The sequence below is a fragment of the Paramormyrops kingsleyae genome, chromosome 1, assembly GCF_048594095.1.
Source record: "Paramormyrops kingsleyae isolate MSU_618 chromosome 1, PKINGS_0.4, whole genome shotgun sequence".
Taxonomy (NCBI): domain Eukaryota; kingdom Metazoa; phylum Chordata; class Actinopteri; order Osteoglossiformes; family Mormyridae; genus Paramormyrops; species Paramormyrops kingsleyae.
In genome coordinates, this window is record NC_132797.1 from 35489701 (window position 1) to 35507724 (window position 18024).

At 43.7% G+C, this 18024-nt stretch overlaps 1 protein-coding gene across 2 annotated transcripts in view; it reads right to left on the reverse strand.

The window, feature by feature from the left end:
- Positions 1-18024, reverse strand: part of LOC111840770 (ATP-binding cassette sub-family B member 6) — a 39364-nt gene that overhangs the window by 8220 nt on the left and 13120 nt on the right. The gene's annotated exons all lie outside the window — the stretch shown is intronic.

Sequence of the window (18024 nt, forward strand, 5' to 3'; positions counted from 1 at the left end):
GAATCAAACCAACAACCCTGGAGGTGTGTGGCAACAGTGCTTACTCTGTCAAATAAAATCAGAATTCTCAAAAAATATATTATAATATTCTTTGTTTTACCTTGTCCTGTACAGAAGTAGAGCATTCGGCTCATCCTCTACCTACAGAGAGTGTACAGGTCATCCCATACATATGCAGAGCTCATCCTGTACAGAAGCAGAGCGAATGGCTCACCCTCTACAGACAGAGGGTACAGGTCATCCCATACATATGCAGAGCTCATCCTGTACAGAAGCAGAGCGAATGGCTCACCCTCTACAGACAGAAGGTACAGGTCATCCCATACATACGCAGAGCTCATCCTGTACAGAAGCAGAGCGAATGGCTCACCCTCTACAGACAGAGGGTACAGGTCATCCCATACATACGCAGGGCTCATCCTGTACAGAAGCAGAGCGAATGGCTCACCCTCTACAGACAGAGGGTACAGGTCATCCCATACATACGCAGAGCTCATCCTGTACAGAAGCAGAGCGAATGGCTCACCCTCTACAGACAGAAGGTACAGGTCATCCCATACATACGCAGAGCTCATCCTGTACAGAAGCAGAGCGAATGGCTCACCCTCTACAGACAGAGGGTACAGGTCATCCCATACATACGCAGAGCTCATCCTGTACAGAAGCAGAGCGAATGGCTCACCCTCTACAGACAGAGGGTACAGGTCATCCCATACATACGCAGAGCTCATCCTGTACAGAAGCAGAGCGAATGGCTCACCCTCTACAGACAGAAGGTACAGGTCATCCCATACATACGCAGAGCTCATCCTGTACAGAAGCAGAGCGAATGGCTCACCCTCTACAGACAGAGGGTACAGGTCATCCCATACATACGCAGAGCTCATCCTGTAGAGAAGCAGAGCGAATGGCTCATCCTCTACAGACAGAGGGTACAGGTCATCCCATACATACGCAGAGCTCATCCTGTACAGAAGCAGAGCGAATGGCTCACCCTCTACAGACAGAGGGTACAGGTCATCCCATACATACGCAGAGCTCATCCTGTACAGAAGCAGAGCGAATGGCTCACCCTCTACAGACAGAGGGTACAGGTCATCCCATACATACGCAGAGCTCATCCTGTACAGAAGCAGAGCGAATGGCTCACCCTCTACAGACAGAGGGTACAGGTCATCCCATACATATGCAGAGCTCATCCTGTACAGAAGCAGAGCGAATGGCTCACCCTCTACAGACAGAGGGTACAGGTCATCCCATACATACGCAGAGCTCATCCTGTAGAGAAGCAGAGCGAATGGCTCACCCTCTACAGACAGAGGGTACAGGTCATCCCATACATACGCAGAGCTCATCCTGTACAGAAGCAGAGCGAATGGCTCACCCTCTACAGACAGAGGGTACAGGTCATCCCATACATACGCAGAGCTCATCCTGTACAGAAGCAGAGCGAATGGCTCACCCTCTACAGACAGAGGGTACAGGTCATCCCATACATACGCAGAGCTCATCCTGTACAGAAGCAGAGCGAATGGCTCACCCTCTACAGACAGAGGGTACAGGTCATCCCATACATATGCAGAGCTCATCCTGTACAGAAGCAGAGCGAATGGCTCACCCTCTACAGACAGAGGGTACAGGTCATCCCATACATACGCAGAGCTCATCCTGTACAGAAGCAGAGCGAATGGCTCACCCTCTACAGACAGAGGGTACAGGTCATCCCATACATACGCAGAGCTCATCCTATACAGATCATGCTGCAAAGACTCAGGAGCCTTTTATACACAGGACAGGACCTTGCAAAAGGCAGCTTAAAGGCACTTTCATACCGAAGTTATGGAACCTGGTCCCAGTTTAGAAGTGCCTGATCTGTCTCGACCTGGAACTTCTGTAGCTCCTGGCCACTTTCATGTGTTGCTTTTGCACCAAATAACAGGAACTGGGACATTTATGTTAAATAAGCATGTGAGATGCAAAAAGTTTGTAGGTTAAACTTCACATAATTTAATATTAAACTATACTGTCCTGCCAAAACAATGGAGAATTAATAAGTTGTTTTGTTAGTTATTTATTAGTTATTGGGGGGGACTGATCACAATCAAAACGGAACACAGCCTTTTATTTATATTTTACTTAACTGACCCGCAACATGTTTACGATTCTTATTAAATCTGGCCAGTAGACTGATCTTTCATTTTCCACAGAATAACGAACAATGTGATGTTATCCTGCTAATAAGCGCTGGCAAATTTCACTGCAGGCACCGGAAATATTAAACAAAAGTATATTGGTTACTGATCAATTTTTCCAATGCAGAAATATGGAGATGCAAGTGAAAAGATGTATTAATTGATGCATTAAATGTAATTGGGGTGCAATAATAATTCCATCGGCTCAATTTTCCTGCACTTCTGTGTAACTTCCAAGTTAGCGCCGGTGCTTGCGGTCGAGCAGTCAGCAAACTATCACGGTAAGAACCTGCCCAGAAGTTCAAGGTCGAATGAAAAGTACCTAGTCTGCAGCAGGTACTGAAAAATGGGTTCTGGAACTACCTCCGAGGAACTACAATTGGGCCCAGTTCCTGCAGTGTGAACACGAGAAAAGTCCCTGGTTCCGGAAAAAGGTTCTGGTGGTGTGAAAGCATCTTATAGTAATTAAGGACCTGCATTTATGACCAGATGGCCTGCTGTTTAGGCACTATTCCTAAAATGGCTTCACTGAAGCATGCAGCTATACAAACTAGCAAATACACAACTTTTGATGAAGGGATGCTTGCCTGGACTGATCCGGCCCATTCACCATGGGTACATGATCTAGAAGCACAGACGTTTGGCTGCTTTTCTGTCCTTCTTTAACAATAAATCTCCTTCCATCTCCACTCCCTCCAAGGTCAGCCAGAGCTGGATGATCTTATCTGCTCACAACGGCTATCTATCAATAGAGATTCATCTGGTCTATGAGAGGATTTAAATCTGAGCAGATTCATGAGGCAGCTATGTGGGAGAGGGCTTGGGTGGGAGCTGCCGGTTATGGCCCCCCCTCAGTGCATGAATGAATGCTGGGGGGGTGCCTGGTGATCAGGCTCTCCTCTGTGACGTCTGTTATCAGCCATATTGACAGGGTGCAAAGGAGCTTTCAGTCACCGTTTAAAAAAACACTGACAAAGAAAGAGAAAAGCTATACTTGGTCAATATTCAATTAACTGAAGATTTCCCATCAAGATTACAGCATTACTGAAGTTAATGGGGTCAAAATGGCACGTACCCCGCGGATACATGGAGACATACAAAACAAAGGCCGTAGTGGTACACAAATCACTAAAACAAACCAGAATCTACACAACTGCACTCAAAAGCACAGAGCACAACACACTGTGCAGCTCACATGACAACCATGCCTAGCTACATAACAACATAGAGCCTGGACAAGGATATTATTCTTCTAAGATAAGCTGTTGGAAGATGCATAGATGGGTGGATGGATGTATGCATGCATGCATGGATAGCAGTGGTATTTCCAGACACATATGCATTTGCTAAGTAGAGATCCATCCATGAAATCTGTCACGTCATTTACACAGCTGGGAGGTGTTCCACGAAGAAGGATTTCTCAGTTAGCTGGGTTCACTTAAGCTAGAAGTAATGAATATCCAATAGGAATGCTCATTTCCTAACTCGTATTGAACCAACATAACTGAGTTAACTTAAACTAGAAGTAAACTAAGAAATCCTACCTTGTGGAACACCCTCCAAGTCCCTGGCTGGGCTGCTTTGTCCATCACATTCAGTTCCAGAGGTAGATAGTTCAGGTCCAGAAAGTAAAAAATCCAGAACAAGACTTTGTTTCAACCAAGCAGTAGAGCATAAAAAGTCATACTCAACTGGTTGGTTGGAACAAAATCTTGGTCTGGATTGTATCTGGATTCAGAAGCATCAGTTTACTTAATTGCATGAGGAGGAAGAAACTTGAGTGCATGGAGACAACATGTGACACATGTTGAGGACACGCAAGCTGTTGCTGTAAGCGCCTTCCCAGATTGTGTTTGAATGAAAAGTACCTAGTCTGCAGCAGGTCCAAAAAAACAGGTTCTGGAACTGCCTCCGAGGAACTACAATTGAGCCAAGTTCTAGTGGTGTGAACATGACAAAAGTCCCTGGTTCCGGAAAAAGGTTCTGGTTCCAGAAAAAGTTCTGCCAGTGTGAAAGCATCTTATAGTAATTAAAGACCTCAGTTTATGACCAGATGGTCTGCTGTTATATGTCTAGGCACTATTCCTAAAATGGCTTCATTGAAGCATGCAGCTATAGACTAGCAAATGCACAACTTTTGATGAAGGGATGCTTCCCTGGAGTGATCCAGCCCATTCACCATAGGTACATGATCTGTAAGCGCCGACCATTTACTCTATCCTGTTCCTTGGTATCCTGTGGCATGTGGGTGAACACCCAAACAAAGGACTTTTACTTTCTTAAACTAAAAATGTAACCTTTTGGGCCATCACTAAAGTGCCAAAAAAAATGAACGACAACAGTTCAAGCCAAAGAAGGAAAGTCCCACTGCCCATTCTGGTATCCATGGAGCTCTGGACTAGAATCATCCATAATTTCCTCCCCATCTTGGTGGAGAAAGCCAGCCGTAATCGGAACGGCGTGTAGGCCCAGGGACTTTCATGTGCCACCAGCTCACTTCACAAACCAGATGGGGCATTAAGTCTCTCTTCTGAAGTTTATTTATTTATTTCCTCCTTACTTGACTTAATTGTTCCTCTGTCTGAGGTCTAGTGTATTTATTAGTCAATTAACACCAGGCAAAATGGAAGAAATAGGCCTCATTTCTAGGAGAAGGAACACAAGCATTTTTCTTGGAATTCCTTCAGAGGCAGGATCAGGCCAGCTGTTTCTATGAGACAACTGGTATTAAACCTAAGATCAACGTTATAATCTCATTTCCTGTCATCACTACAATCATTCAAGGTCTGAATCCAACAGGAATTCACTTAGAAGGTGCTCTATGATGAAATTTTGGCATGGAATCAAAGCTTACTTTATTCTTAATATCAGCCTCAAAATATCAAAAGATATTAGCAGCAATATGGTGTGTTGTTGTAATTCACTGGCACTCTATAATTTTTATTTTTGGTGTGGTGTGCTTAATCATCCAGTTGTAATTTAATACTAAAAACGTATAGGTCTATGCACATGCCAGTAGTTCAATTCAGTTTATAGAGATACTTTCAGGTGTTCAAAAAAGGTAAGTGAAAAATCACATATAAATGGTAAAAATAAACGGAAAGCAACAACCTTTGGTTACTGCAGGTCACAAAAACAGGACACATATCACCATAGAATGAAAGACCCCCACCACCATTATTTTCAGGAGGCCAAAAGGATCAGAACATGCTTTGCTTACAAATCTAACAATCCGTGTAAAGATTTACTGTAATCAGCTTTCTAAAATATTGTTAAGAAAAAAATTCAAAGCATGTATGTTTCTCAAAATAGCATTAGGCACACAAAAATCTTCCACATTACTTGAAACTAAATTTTTCCTCAAAATAAATATTTTCCCCAAATAACCCATCTAAACAGCACCATCCCACCACCCAACAAGATTAATATTCTGTGGCCATTTCCACAACATTTGTAAATTCTTTTAAAAGAAGAAAGAGTCACACTACAAACAAAAAGGTCATTTGTTTAGCTTATAAAAGCATGCACCCAGTTTCGAAATCTGCAAGAGATTCATAGAATGTCCATTTATCTATGAAATGTGTCTCATGGAACACTTATTTCAATGTGGCTGCCAGGAACACAGAGGTCCTGAAAACTTGGGAATTTTGAAAGTACACTAAGAACAACTTCTTACATTTTTGGCATCGCTATCTGTCCAGCTACACTATATAGATAAAAGAATTTGGACACCTGGGCATTACACCTACAGGAATTTTTATGACATCCCAATCTAAATCCATAGGCATCGATATGGAGTTGGTCCCCTTCTTGTAGGTATAACAGCTGCCACTCTTCTGGGAAGGCTTTCCACAAGAATTTGGAGTGTGTCTGTGGGAATTTTTGCCCATTTGTTCAGAAGAGCATTTGTGATGCCAGGCACTAATGTGGACGTGAAGGCCTGGCTCACAATCTCCGTTCTAGTTCATCCCAAAGGTGTTTGATGGGGGTTGAGGTCAGGGCTTTGTGCGGCCAGTCAAGTTCTTTCACAGCAAACTCACCCAACCATGTCTTTATGGACTGGGGCACAGTCATGCTGGAACAGGAAAAGGGTCTTCTCCAAATTGTTCCCGCAAAGTTTGAAGCACAGAATTGTCCAAAATGTCTTGGTGTGCTGAAGCATTAAGAGTTCCTTTCACTGGAACTAAGCGGCCTAGCCAGACCCCTGAAAAACAACCCCATACCATTATCCCTCCTCCACCAAACTTTACAGTTGGCATGAACAAGTAAGACAGGTAATGTTCTCCTGGTATCTGCCAAACTCAGATTTGTCCATCAGACTGTCAGAGAGGCTTGATTTGACACTCCACTGAACAGGTTTCCACTACTCCAGAGTCCAGTGGCGGCGTCTGAATGAAGCTCCCAGTGCACAGTTTTTGTGCTGGAGTTAATGCCGGAGGAAGTTTATCGAGTCAACAAAACACTGGCAATTTTTATGCACTATACACATAAGCATTCTGCGACCATGCTCTGTCACTTCATGTGATCTGAAACAAAAGTTTTGGTTGTTCCTAAACCCTTCCACTTTGCAATCAAACCACTTGCAGCTGACTGAGGAATCTAGCAGAAATTTCACAAACTGACTTACTGGAAAGGTGGCATATGGTTATAGGTGGTTATATGACAATATAACGCTTGAATTCATTGATCTCACACCACAAATTTGTTATAACGCAATTGTTATTTTAGTAGTCCAATACAACTCGGAATCGCATTTGTATTTGCATGATTTTCAGAGAGAAAAGCACTATGCAAACTACATAGAGTCTTGGAAGAAATACACAAAAAAACAGCCATCCAAGTGAAAGATAGTGATGTCCACTTTACAAACGAATCCTTCATTTTACTGTAAATTTCATTGCTGTATTTTTTGACCCACTAGATGGTGCTCTCTGTTAAAAAAAGGGCTCAAAACATGCTCCAAAGCAAAGCAAGAGCGCCATCTAGTGGGGTCAGAAAACACAGCAAATGGTTCAAGAAGCTTCCATCACTACTCCCAACTCTCCACAACTTAACAAGTTCGGCACATTCGGTTGAAGCAGTTACTATACAATTCTCGTGAGATTCACAAGAGCCATAGGAGATGTTTATGATATAATTTATGAATGTATTTATTATTTCTTATTTTATCATGTTTATGATATAATTTATGAATGTATTATTTCTTATTTTATTTGCATATAATTACATTATTGACCACTGATATCACTGTTTTTATTATTAAATTAATTTTAATTAATAAGTTACTAAGTTTTGGAGTTGCATTTCCCTAAACCTATTTTACCCATTGGATATGTGTATTTCAGTATGTAATTTTACTCAAAGCAAGGTTTTATAGGAACTCATTAGTCATGTTTTAGCAGGACTGACTACTGCCCCTGTACTTTCAGCACGTGTGTGTGTGTGTGTGTGTGTGTGTATGTATATGTATATGTATATGTATATGTATATATATATATATATACACTCACCTAAAGGATTATTAGGAACACCTGTTCAATTTCTCATTAATGCAATTATCTAATCAACCAATCACATGGCAGTTGCTTCAATGCATTTAGGGGTGTGGTCCTGGTCAAGACAATCTCCTGAACTCCAAACTGAATGTCAGAATGGGAAAGAAAGGTGATTTAAGCAATTTTGAGCGTGGCATGGTTGTTGGTGCCAGACGGGCCGGTCTGAGTATTTCACAATCTGCTCAGTTACTGGGATTTTCACGCACAACCATTTCTAGGGTTTACAAAGAATGGTGTGCAAAGGGAAAAACATCCAGTATGCGGCAGTCCTGTGGGCGAAAATGCCTTGTTGATGCTAGACGTCAGAGGAGAATGGGCCGACTGATTCAAGCTGATAGAAGAGCAACTTTGACTGAAATAACCACTCGTTACAACCGAGGTATGCAGCAAAGCATTTGTGAAGCCACAACACGCACAACCTTGAGGCGGATGGGCTACAAAAGCAGAAGACCCCACCGGGTACCACTCATCTCCACTACAAATAGGAAAAAGAGGCTACAATTTGCACGAGCTCACCAAAATTGGACAGTTGAAGACTGGAAAAATGTTGCCTGGTCTGATGAGTCTCGATTTCTGTTGAGACATTCAAATGGTAGAGTCAGAATTTGGCATAAACAGAATGAGAACATGGATCCATTATGCCTTGTTACCACTGTGCAGGCTGGTGGTGGTGGTGTAATGTTGTGGGGGATGTTTTCTTGGCACACTTTAGGCCCCTTAGTGCCAATTGGACATCGTTTAAATGCCACGGCCTACCTGAGCATTGTTTCTGACCATGTCCATCCCTTTATGACCACCATGTACCCATCCTCTGATGGCTACTTCCAGCAGGATAATGCACCATGTCACAAAGCTCGAATCATTTCAAATTGGTTTCTTGAACATGACAATGAGTTCACTGTACTACAATGGCCCCCACAGTCACCAGATCTCAACCCAATAGAGCATCTTTGAGATGTGGTGGAACGGGAGCTTCGTGCCCTGGATGTGCATCCCACAAATCTCCATCAACTGCAAGATGCTATCCTATCAATATGGGCCAACATTTCTAAAGAATGCTTTCAGCACCTTGTTGAATCAATGCCACGTAGAATTAAGGCAGTTCTGAAGGCGAAAGGGGGTCAAACACCGTATTAGTATGGTGTTCCTAATAATCTTTTAGGTGAGTGTGTATATATATATATATATACATACATACACACACACACACACACTGCTCAAAAAAATTAAAGGAACGCTTTGAAAACACATCAGATCTCAATGGGGGGAAAAATCATGCTGTATATCTATACTGATATGGACTGGGTAATGTGTTAGGAATGAAAGGATGCCACATTGTTTGATGGAAATGAAAATGATAAACCTACAGAGGGCTGAATTCAAAGACACCCCAAAAATCAAAGTGAAAAAATGATCCGGTAGCCTGGTCCATTTTGCCGAAATTTCATTGCAGCAACTCAAAATCGTACTCAGTAGTTTGTATGGCCCCCATGTGCTTGTAGGCATGCCTGATAATGTCGGGGCATCCTCCTAATGAGACGCCGGATGGTGTCCTGGGGGATCTCCTCCCAGATCTGGACCAGGGCATCACGGAGCTCCTGGACAGTCTGAGGTGCAACCTGGTGGCGTCGGATGGACTGAAACATAATGTCCCAGAGGTGTTCCATTGGATTTAGGTCAGGCGAGCGTGGGGGCCAGTCGACGGTATCCATTCCTTCATCCTCCAGGAACTGCCTGCATACTCATGCCACATGAGGCCAGGCATTGTCGTGCACCAGGAGGAACCCAGGACCCACTGCACCAGCGTAGGGTCTGACAATGGGTCCAAGGATTTCATCCTGATACCTAATGGCAGTCAAGGTGTCGTTGTCTAGCCTGTAGAGGTCTGTGTGTCCCTCCATGGATATGCCACCCCAGACCATCACTGACCCACCACCAAAATGGTCTTGCTGAACAATGTCACAGGCAGCATAATGTTCTCCGCAGCTTCTCCAGACCCTTTCACTTCTGTCACATGTGCTCAGGGTGAACCTGGTCTCATCTGTGAAAAGCACAGGGCGCCAGTGGCAGACCTGCCAATTCTGGTATTCTATGGCAAATGCCAATCGAGCTCCACGGTCCTGGGCAGTGAACACAGGGCCCACTAGAGGATGTCGGGCCCTCAGGCCACCCTCATGAAGTCTGTTTCTGATTGTTTGCTCAGAGACATGCACACCAGTGACCTGCTGGAGGTCATTCTGTAGGGCTCTGGAAGTGCTCCTCCTGTTCCTCCTTGCACAAAGAAGCAGATACTGGTCCTACTTATGGGTTAAGGACCTTCTATGGCCCTGTCCATCTCTCCTAGAGTAACTGCCTGTCTCATGGAATCTCCTCCATGCCCTTGAGACTGTGCTTGGAGACACAGCAAAACTTTTTGCAATGACACATCAATATGCGCCATCCTGGAGGAGTCGGACTACCTGTGCAACCTCTGTAGGGTCCAGGTATCACCTCATGCTACCAGTAGTGACACTGACTGTAGCCAAATGCAAAATTAGTGAAAAAAACTGTCAGAAAAGATGAGGAGGGAAAAATGTCAGTGGCCTCCACCTGTAAAACCATTCCTGTTTTGGGGGTTGTCTCATTGTTGCCCCTCTAGTGCACCTGTTGTTAACTTCTTTAACACCAAAGCAACTGAAACCGATTAACAACCCCCTCTGCTACTTAATGGACTAGATCAATATCACAGAAGTTAAATTAACTCGATGCTATACTCTGATTAAAAAGTGTTCCTTTAATTTTTTTGAGCAGTGTGTGTGTGTGTGTGTGTGTGTATATATATATATATATATATATATATATATATACATATACATACATATATACACATATATACACATACACACACAGTAAAATCCCATTATAATGGACTTCAAGGGACCTGGCAAAACAGTCCTTTATATCCAAAGTCCGTTATATCCAGTTATATCTGTATGCCCAGAACACAACTACAGGACACCATTTACTCATGCCACACCTCAGCAGAGACACTTGTGGTATAGATTATTATATTGTACATGTAGTAATCCAACTTTACCTGACCAGATGCGTGACTATTAATAATCCCGACTACTTACGTATTTGCGCTGGATATCACCGGCACGCCACGCACCCTGTAGGCGGAACTGCATGTCCGTTATAGCCGAACAGAACTACAGCTAAAAGCGGCCCTGGGGACCAAATTGTTTGTCCATTATAAGCAAAATTCCGTTATATGCGAGTCCGCTATATCCAATGCCTTTTCTGCATGTTCTTAAAGGCGCACGGCCGGACCAGCGGACCTAGTCCGTTATAGACGATATTCCGTTATAAGCGAGTCCACTATAACAGGATTTTACTGTATAGGAAACTGAAGAAACCAGCAAAAATTTAATGTTCTCTCTCTCTGTTGTAATAAGACATTTGACTCATATGTTAGAAAATCCATATTTATATACATCTGCTCAACATCTCCTCCCAATCGTGACCCTCCTGGGATTTTTACATGCTTAGGTCACTCAGATTTATACATCTCTCTCTTTGAGAATAAGCCTGAGGGGTGTAATAATGCAAATGGTCTTTCAGCTGTTAATGGGAAAGAAGAGAGAGAAAAAATCCTTGGGTGTACATATCTACCCTGGACAACACATGTACAGAATGGGAATGGGAAAATTGTTCAAGATGCCAAAACCATTATCTTGAATAAAATACATCAATCAACTTAATATAACACAGTTTTAGCAACAAGCTGGTGAAAAGTACTTTGATGTCTGTTTTTAAAGCCTGCAGAATAAATAGAAAAGCAGAAAAATCCCATTTGCTAGGGCGAGGGTGGGGCTATATTATTCCTTGACCCCTTGACAGAGGGCAACCCAGTAATACTGCGTGCAAGTTGTCTATAAAGGTACAAATCAAACAAACATGGGAAAAACATGGGAAGATGCATTAGGATGGTATGGTGGCTCAGTAGGTTATATGCCATCTCTGCTGTGTGTGTGTCAAGTTTGCATGATCACTTGGGTTTCCTCCAGATCCAATCCAAACACATGCAATTTGGCTAGTTTTTGTCTCTATACTGGCCATAGAGTGTGAGTGTGAGTGTGTGCATGTGCCGTGATGGACTGGCATCCCATCCTGGGTCTCCTCCCTCACATCCCTGACCAGGACAACAAATGAGAAAATACTTGGATGGATGGATGGATCAATGGATGGATGGAAACATGTTAGCTGGACTGGCACTATTAAATTGTCCACAGTGTGCACCCAGAGATGACATCCTGCCCAGAGTTTGTGTGCTGCGCTACCTAGGATGGCCTCTAGCGCCCCCCCCCCCCCAACTCTTTTATAAAACCATCTGAGGGTCAAAGCAGAACAGTCAAGTGTTTTCTCTTGAATGCCTGCCCCCACCCCCTGCACACTTAACCTAGCTTTAATACTTTAGACATCAAAACACTTCAATAAAGTAACTCAGAAAATGATTAGTCCATGGCTATGCTTTGAGTAACCCTGCAGCAGCTCTCTTCAGGATTTCCATTTGCCAAATAACTTTAACCAGCTGGTACAGAAATATACTCAAAATTCAGATCCAGAATATTACACTCTCATTCAATGGAACAGAGATACACAAGTGGTGAGCACATTTTTAAAAACACTTTAAATTCCTCTCTTTTAATATTCTTTTGTTTTGATGTGATTATGTGATATTTTGTGGACAGCATCTGGGATTGATTAACCAGCCTTGACAGGGCCCTCTGACAGCACTTATGTTCAGCAGGACCAGGGCTGAGCCACGGCACCCAGCCCAGGCCTCTGAGCACCACACGCTGCATCCTCTGCACAGCACATACAAGTATTAGGGCTCATCTTCACCAAGTGCCATTCAGAAATAAAATGGCGTGTTCAGGCTTCTGTGGTGAGCAGGGTGACACCCTACAGAGCATAACCTGCCCATCGCCAATTCAGCTGGGGCACTGCAGCACGAGAGAAGAAAACAGTAAAGAAAGCAACAACATCCAGACAGACAGAAAGAAAGAAAGAAAGAAACACTCTTTCTCATCAGGGAAATTGCACTGGAGCACAAACACTGCAACAGTTTCTAAACTCAGGCAGTGTGGCCGCTCAATAGCTCATCAGGCCTACAGTATGGGCAATGTGTACATTTGGATTTTATTATTATTTCACTGTTGCCATTTAATATGTTACTTGTTTATTTTATTTATACATTTCCATCAATTTCTATAGGGAGATCTCAGGGAACCTCATTTAATTGCCTCCCTGTACCACTGTTTGCCAAACTGCTGTGCATTTGTTTAATAAACTTTGCATTTAATTTGGTTAACAGAAGAGGGTTTATCACTCTGGGACAATGTGAATGTAGAGTCTGTTGCAAGGCGCATTCATCTGACTGAGTAACTTTTTTTAAAAATTAAAAATAAAAAAAAAACAAGAAAACTTAAATACCCTCTTAATATGGGTGGAATTTAGATTTTGCAGTGTAATGCAGAAAACTGGACGCTTCTTTTACTGCCATGTTTAATTGGCGACTGACACTTTTTTATGTGAACAGTAAGGATGATGTCATAAGGCATATAAAAGGGTGCTGAGCAGTCATAAGCTCTGGCAATGAAAGTCTCCTTTCATCCCTTTACTGGACATATTCAATAAATAGCTAAGGATCACACAACAGTTCCAGGTGGCCACATTCCCCGAGATCACAGACAGTGACCTTAGCCCAGCATAAATCTGGAAGCTGGAAATGCAGCAGCAGGAATTACATGATCTGGAAAATCATGACAAACCTCAGAACTTCAGAGCAGAAATTCATATCATGGGAGGAACATGTAAATCTTGGTGCTTAAAATGTGTAACTGTAGCGTACGATCCACATTAATAACACATCATAACGATGTAATGGAAAACGACCCAAATGTCATCTTACTTATAACCCTCTTTGAAAAATCTATTAATAGGATTCTTTGAAAAACTAAAAGACACTGACACAAAAACATGAAACGTAATAAATTTGAATCTGCCTGGCAGGGGCCATGTTTGGACTCTAGCCCCATCCAGATGTGCGCGTGCACACACATGTACAGACACACACACACACAAAAGCATGATGCGGCTGTAAGCACTTATCGGGCCAGCAGGCAGATAGCCATGTGTGCCTAACCTGGACCAAATGAGCTGAAAAGCATCTTGTTTACATAAAGCCCACAGCCGGCTCTGCTTCACACCTCGGCTCAGGCCCCTCTCCCCAGCTCGGCACAAAACCAGTGGGCTGCAATAAAACCATTAGCTTTTCCCCAACAAGACAAAAAGAGAATCCTTAGCACAGGAAATGGTCACTGCCACATGGTGATGGGCAGCTCCAATCACTGCAGAATCACTACATTAGCTTCTCACTGCCATTTTGGTGTTCACCATGGAGTGAAAAACAAAAGAAGCCGTAAACACATGGTGATGGTTTGCTAGCACAAACACTGCTCAGGACGGCAGGCACTATCTGCGGCACATCACACCCAGCTCCCACACTGGTTCGGTTCCGGGTTCAGCAGACACCTTCCGCACCCTGCTCTTGCGCTCAGTCCTTCACTGGCTCAGCCAACACCCGCGACATGCTGCTCCCGCACTGGGCCCTTCACTGGCTCAGCCAACACCCGCGACATGCTGCTCCCGCACTGGGCCCTTCACTGGCTCAGCCAACACCCGCGACATGCTGCTTCCGCACTGGGCCCTTCACTGGCTCAGCCAACACCCGCGACATGCTGCTCCCGCACTGGGCCCTTCCTGGGTTCAGCCGAACCAGCGGCACCCCGCTCCTACGCCAGACCCTCCCCAGCTTGGCCCATACCCATGGCAGGTGGCTCCCATGCCAGCCCTTCCCCAGTTCGGGCGACACCTGAGACACGTCGCTCTTGCGCTCTGCCCTTCCCCAGTTTGAGTTCTCGCCAGTCACTGCTGACACCTCTTCACTAGCATGAATACATTTCTAATTAAATTTAAATGTTGTCTTTGGAAAGGTAAGTGCAATATATAATAGCAACATTTTTTATAAAGCACTTAATCTTCCTTACTTGCACTTGTGGCTAAACGCACATTAATGCAGTGCAATGCATTAATCATAACCACAAATTTAAAACAATACCCCAGGGAACACATATAAGATCCATTTGATAATGCGGACTGCCTCCCTGCCCCGACATCCGAGCGCGCAGGTGAATTTCTATGCTGACGGAATTCCCACCGGCTGGCCAATTGTGATGTGCAGATTCGGAACAGGTGACATTCCTGATAGCACAGGTGACGCCTGCGTGTCCCCAGGCAGGCTCGGGGCACACCAGGCCTCGCGCCCATCACTTACAGATCAATGAGGCCCAGCAGGCAGCTCCTAAAGCCACACTGGCAAACAACTTTGATTTTCTATCATCAAAAGCCCTGCATAATTCCTTTGAAAAGAAACATTTGTGACCCTCTGTCTTTTACGAAAATGTTAAATATTTCACACCCCTTTCATCTTGGGCCTTGTTAGCGTCCTACCCCCCAAATCCCGCCCCCCCCCCCCCACCACCACCAACCTTCCCCTCAATTCCCAAATCTCTCGGCCCCTCTTCAGAATCCCCACGGAAATGAGCATCAGGCCTTCAGTACTGTGCTCCACAATGCAAGCCTGGTATTTTGCATTGAAAGTGCATGCTGTACCAAAGAGCTACGTCTCTGCATTTTCCAGGAAGTATCTTAGATCATTCTTTGAAGGGCAACATGTCAACTGATAGCTTTGTGCTGCGGTCAGAATAGCCACGAGGAGTAGGAGAGATGTGTGTGCCGAGGCCTTCAACCAGGATAAAACAGCTTTCAAGGTGCACAGGTGGGTCATGTATGTGACTTCCTAGTGTTACACGAGCCTGTCACTCGCTCTAGTGGTCAGCTCTCCCCGTGACTCAGGATGCCAAATGCAGAATTTAAACATACATTTAAAATGTATTTAGAATTTAGATGCTCATGAGAAAATGTAGGACAAAAGTAGCACTGCCACACAAACAGGAGTCGATTCATGGCAATTACATAGAATTCTCTAAGTCTGGGGCTTTACCTGGTTCGTCCCTCCTCTCTGGATCTGTTTTTTTCAGTAATCCTTAAGGATTCATTACCTTAATCACATACATTGCAACCAACAACAGCACACCCGACCAATGACAATCACAGCAGAAGAGTGTAGACAGCACGCATGCAGTATCGCACCAGATGGAACATCATGCACCAATAGGGTGGATGATGGGCTTGGCTTGGTGTGGATGGTGCTGTGTGACATCATGGGGTCATTCCATGTCAAATCACCACACTTTCGGACCTCATCGTCACGGATTTTAACGAAACTTGGCATGCTGATTTGACCTTAGTATAAGCTGCCCAGAAATGAACCTCATATTGTTTTAAAGCTATTGTCCAGTTCTATAGATTGAATAAATAATATGCCATCCCCATATGAATTATTACAATGTAATAACTGATTAAAATATTAAAAATTAAATAAATAAATAAAACTATAAAACTTATCAGTTTTTTTACTAAAGCTAGCTCATAATGTCAGGAACATCTCCAGAAAATGTCAGTTTCATGAGTTACTCGTAACCAAATCAGCATGCCAAGTTTCGTTAAAATCCGTAACGATGAGGTCCGAAAGTGTGACGATTTGACATGGAATGACCCCATGTGTGACCCTCCTATTCCTCTGCTAGGTATCACGCCTTAACACAGAGCGAGCGGGTCTGGTGTCCCGGGCTGCCACGTCGTGGGGAGAGTGTTCACCTTTAGCTGATTCAACAGTAAAAGAATTCTCCCTCATACTGAGCAGTTTGACATCTTCTCTTCATCATGGGGAGCTTACATGAATCCTGCTGCCCTCTAAAGAAGCCTTACAACCCTAACCCTCACTACAATGACTTGTCCATCCTCTCTGGCTTTTCCCAAACATCGCTGAGTCATGTTGGGTATCCTGCTAAACCATGTTTACAGACCTTGAGGTAGGGAATAGGAAACATGATCCTCTCACTAAGAGCGAAATTGTTCCTGTGAAATAAAGGCAACCTGTGCATTTCAACACTGTCATTACACATGTGTCAACAGCTAAACTCGCTGGGTGATTAAGCCACACTCGCGGCAAGTAATTACACAGCCTGCTCTAATCTCTCCCGACAGGTGTGTCTGGCTGTAAGCGCTGATTTCTGTTCATCGTCATAAGATGTGGCGAGCCGTTAACGCTGTTAAATAACCAGGTGCCATCACAGGATGCAAACCCAAAGGGTGCCCCATCAGCTGTTTGAGACCATCTACCACAGCTTGGACATGGAGAAAATGTGCAGCATATGGAAAACTGAGCCATGAAGGGTTCCAAGCCCGCTAAAATGAAAGCAGTTGGTTTTTCCCACTATTATTTACAACCTCTTCAGAACAATTTTTCCAGATGAGGTGAAGTGGCAGGAGACACCACGTTTGAACGTTATCTTGGTCTACCTACACTGCTACAATGGTGATGAGCAAAAGCATGACAATGACAATGGTTCATGTCCAGTCTGGCCACAAAACAAGGAATAATACTGCATAAAACCATCAAGAACAAACAAATGACTAAACTGGAAGAATTGGAAGAGGGAAATAAACGTCCATGATCCACATCGCAGGTGAAACAACTCAGCATCTTTCAACCCACACCCATCGGAAGTGACTTCAAAGGCCATCTCATCTCTTATCGCTCCATGTGGTGAAAACTAGGTCTGCATACTTTAACAGAATATCAGAATCTTTTTTAATCAGCTTAAACCCCTATTCCACTACCTACATAACAGGAAGATATCTCAGCTGAACAAGAAAACTATTTCAGTGGGTTTTAAATAGGAATGAAACCTTTCATGCGCAAGGAGAGAATTTATAAACAATTTACTTAAACCTAGGAAACATACAGCAGGGCAGATTGTAGCATAGTGGATAATGCCCAGCACCTTAAAGTCACAGGATGAAGCTCCAGGAAGGGCCCTCAAACACGAAATTTGCAGTATTATAAACAGCTTAAAACTGCAGGTCACTTTGGACAGCAGCAGATAAATAGCTCAATTCATATGTAGGGCTGTCACCGTCGATTATATTGATAATCGAGTAATCTACAGATTAATCTAACGATTCATCGAGTAATTGTTTGTATGTAACATAACATATACATTGTAATTGGCGTGAGGCAGAAACCAACCACACATTGCAGGGTA